The sequence below is a fragment of the Sminthopsis crassicaudata genome, chromosome 5, assembly GCF_048593235.1.
Source record: "Sminthopsis crassicaudata isolate SCR6 chromosome 5, ASM4859323v1, whole genome shotgun sequence".
Classification (NCBI taxonomy): domain Eukaryota; kingdom Metazoa; phylum Chordata; class Mammalia; order Dasyuromorphia; family Dasyuridae; genus Sminthopsis; species Sminthopsis crassicaudata.
This window is the reverse complement of record NC_133621.1, coordinates 198,497,197-198,501,498: the sequence shown is the minus strand read 5'-3', so window position 1 is coordinate 198,501,498 and position 4,302 is coordinate 198,497,197.

Sequence of the window (4,302 nt, the reverse complement as noted above, 5' to 3'; positions counted from 1 at the left end):
AATCTCACTAGCATCTATCTCAAATTTTTTTTCTTTTAAAAATAAAATTAGATTGTGTTCTGAAAATAAAATCTTGAAACTTGTGACATGCTTAGGATGGCTTGTTTTTAAGATCTTTCCTGTTCTTATTCTCACATGAAATTCTTAAATGTCACTGGTATAGTGATCATTGCCTTATTCATTTGAATTTTCAAGGTTAATCCTTGCAAACTAAGAAATTTGAGATATTTTGCCTTCATTAGGATGGCCTAGGTTTTGATCTTGAGATTTGAACAGACAGACTTCTGATTATTTAACAAATAGCTAGGAGACTGAATGGTCTCAATTCTTTTCATTTAAAAGTATACATATATATTTATCATGAGAAAAATGAGACCAAAGAGGAAAAAAAATGAGAAAGAAAACAAAATGCAAACAAACAACAAAAAGAATGAAAATGCTATGTTATGAAACACACTCAGTTCCCACAATCTTCTCTCTGGGTATATATGGCTCTTTCCACAGGATCATCGAACTGCTCTCAATAATTCATTGTTGAAAAGAGCAATGTCCATCAGAATTGATCATTGTATAATCTTGCTCTTGAATGGCCTCGATTCTTCTCCAGCTTTAATCACTGAATGGGCACTGCCTCTTTCAAACTGAGACCTGATAAAGTCCTTAGCTTAAACAGGTCAAGTCTCTCATCACATCAGAGGCCATCTTCTGTCAGCCTGACATGTATCTGGCCACTGAACCCAGATGGTTCTGGAGGAGAAACTGAGCCTGGTGACTCTGCAAAGCTCACCCTCACTTAAACCCAACTGACTTGCATGTCTTGGCCCGAGGAAATGTTCTTCTTTGAGAACAGGACTAACAACAAGAAGAGACAAACACAAAAGACCTTTCTTTACCATCGCAACAGAGTTTGAGTGCCTTTTCTTTCTAAGCTCAATTAACAAGAGAGCCTGAGACTAGAGAAAAAGTACTTGTGTGCTTCACCTTTTTCTACTTTTCTCTAATCTGAAGTTTTTATCTGGTATAGAAAATGTAAAATCTCCCTAAGTTTCTGGGTACAATGACTAGCAGGCAGTATTTTTAGGTTTCAACAAAACCAGATTCCAGCACTTTTAGAACTGAGACACCCATAACACTTCCTTTAGTTGTTAGATGGTTGTCAGCTAGTATTACTCATGAAGGACCAGAAGAGGAAAGCTACAATCAGTCTGATAGGCTGTCGATCTTAATGTTCTTTCCTACTCAACCAAAAGTAGGGGTTGGTTTTAATTTTATTTTTTTCTCCCTTTTAAGCCAGTCCTTTGGGGGAAGTTCTAATGATGAAAATAAAGAGATCCAGGATAAGACAGCTTGTTCTATGGGCAAAACTGTGAATTGTATGGAGTTTACCACCTCCTTGTTCAATATAATTTCCAATATTCACCTGCTCCTTTTATCTTCATCCTCAAGCAACCTTTGCTTTCACATTGTTTTCTTTTAGCCAGAAGTTATGAAAAATAAATTTATATTTTGGTCTTATGGATGCATAGTAGCTTAACACAGCCTTGTTGGAGTGCAATTCTTGAATCAAAGAAATGATTTGATGATGATGGAATTTCATAGGGTGAAGCACCAAGAATTATGATGAACTCCCTAAAATTTAGATGTTTGACAACAGTTAAAATAACTGAACGTTGCACTTAGTTAATAAGAAAAAAATGTTAGAATAGGAAGATATATCCAATATAAAGGTCTTCCTCCCACCCCACCTTGGACATGGAAGGAGATATCTACCAGCTTCCTCAACTGAGGGCTGAACTAGTTCTTTCCTTTGAAACGTGCTGAAACTTACCTTGAACAGTGATTGGTTCTAACGCCATTGACATTACTTTTTGGTTGCTCAAATTCAAGCTCCAGCTCATATTTGAATAGCCATGGGAAGAATTTGCCAGTTTCTCACTGGATTTCTTGATTGTTATTTGAGGAGACACAAATTATTTTTTTTTTTGGTGAGTGTTTATGAGTAGAACCATCTGCCTCCATTTAGATAGGCTGGACGTTTTTTTTGTTTGGTTGTTGTTGTTGTTTTTTTTTTTTTTTAATTTTATTTAATCCTCTTCCTTCAACAAAGAACTCAAAACAGTTTTGGATAGGATCCTGAATAGGACTGAAAATTTGTGTTTGGGAGCAAACCTGTATTATGGGATGCAAATATCCCAATCTCATTTTTTAAAGGGAAAAACGTGTCTAGGAAGGCCTTGTGAGTACATGATAAAAAATGGGACCAGGAGAATTTGCTTCCACCTGGAATCCCCGAGCATACTCAATGAATGTTCTTTAGTGACAATAATACCATACTCACTTAAAAAATCATTTCCCCTCAATTACATGTAAAAACAATTTTTTGCATTCATTTAAAAATTTTTGGAATTCCAAGTTCTTTCTTCCTACTTTCTTTTCCCTCTTCCCTGAGACAGCAAGCAATTTGATATGTTATACATATGGGGTAATGCAAGGTATATTTTCTTCTTAGTCATGTTGTAAAAGAATACATAGACCAAAAAAAATCCCATAAAAATAAAGTTCAAAATAATATGCTTTGATCTGCATTCAGTCTCCATCTGGATGTGGATAGCATTTTTCAGCATGAACCCTTTGGAATGTTTATATCATCTTATTGCTGAGAATAGCTAAATCATTCACAGTTGTTCAGTTGTTGTTATTGTGTTCAATATTCTCCTAATTCCATTCACTTCACTTTGTATCAGTTTCTGTAAGTCTTTCCAGGTTATTCTGAAATTATCCTGCTCATCATTTCTTATAGTACAATAGTATTTCATTATAATCATATACCACAACTTTTCAGCTATTCTTTAATTGATAGACATCCCCTCGATTTCTAATTCTTTGCCACCTTAAGAAGATCTGCTATAATTTTGTTTTTGTACAAATAAATCTTCTCTTCATCCCACTCTGTTAAATAAAAATGTCTTTGGGATACAGACCTAATGGTGGTATTGCTGGATCAAAGATTATACAGTTTTATTGCCCTCTGGGCATATTTCCAAATTGCTCTAGAGAGATATTTGGATCAGTTCATAACTCCCCCAACAATTCATTAGTGTCCCAATTTTCCCACATCTCCTTCAACATTTATTTTTCTTTTCTGTCATATTAGATAGATGCAAGGTAATACTTCAGTTGTTTTAATTTGCATTTCTCTAATTAATAGTGATTTAGAGCATTTTTAAAATATGACCACAGATAGTTTTAATTTCTTCATCTGAAAATGTTTAAATACTTTGGCTATTTATCAATTGGGGAATGACTTATTCTTATAAATAAATTTGATTCAGTTCTCTAAATATTTGAGAAATGAAGCCTTTATGAGAGATACTTGCTATACAAATTGTTTCCTGGCTTTCTGCTTTCCTTGTAATCTTGGTTACACTGATTTTGTTGTGTAAAAACTTGCTAATCTAATATAATAAAATTTTCCATTTCATAATGCTCTGTCGCATACTTGATTCTTAATTTTTCCCTTCACAGATCTGACAGGCAAACTATTCCTTTCTCTCTTTTATGTCTAAATCATATACTCATTTTTAAAATAACAGCTTATTTTTAAAATACATGCAAAGATAGTTTTTAACATTCACCCTTGAAAAACCTTGTGTCCAAATTTTTCTCCCGCCTTCCCCTGCCAGACAAATAATCCACTATATGTTAAACATGTACCATTCTTCTATACATATTTTCATAGTATACTCATTTTGATCTTATCTTAGTATGTGGTGTATGATGTTGGAATATACGTAGTTTCTGCACATTGTTTTTCAGTTTTTGTCACATAATCAATATTTGTTTCAAAATCTTGGGTCTATGGTTTTATCAAACACTAGACAACCATTGTCATTTACTGCTATTACCTTGTGTAACTAATCTATTTCACTGAGCAACCACTATTTCTTAGCTGGCACCAGAATGCTTTAATATACAGTTTGAGATCTGATATGGCTAGATCATGCTCATTTTTAAGAAATATTCTTATCTTATGTATAACCTATGTCAAACTGCTTATTGCCTGGGGGTGGGGAGAAAGAAAGAAAGAAAATATAGAACTCAAAAGTTTTTTTAAAAGAATGTTTAAATTGTCATTACATGTAACTGAGAATAAAATAAAACATTTAAAAAATCTTCTTGTCCAGACCTAGGCCCAAGGCTCCCGGACAAGAGGAATTAACTGGAAAAGTGAAATTGAAAGACTAGGAAGGAATGTGTACTAGGAAAAGCAGACATCATTCTGGGAATAAATCATAGAGTCAG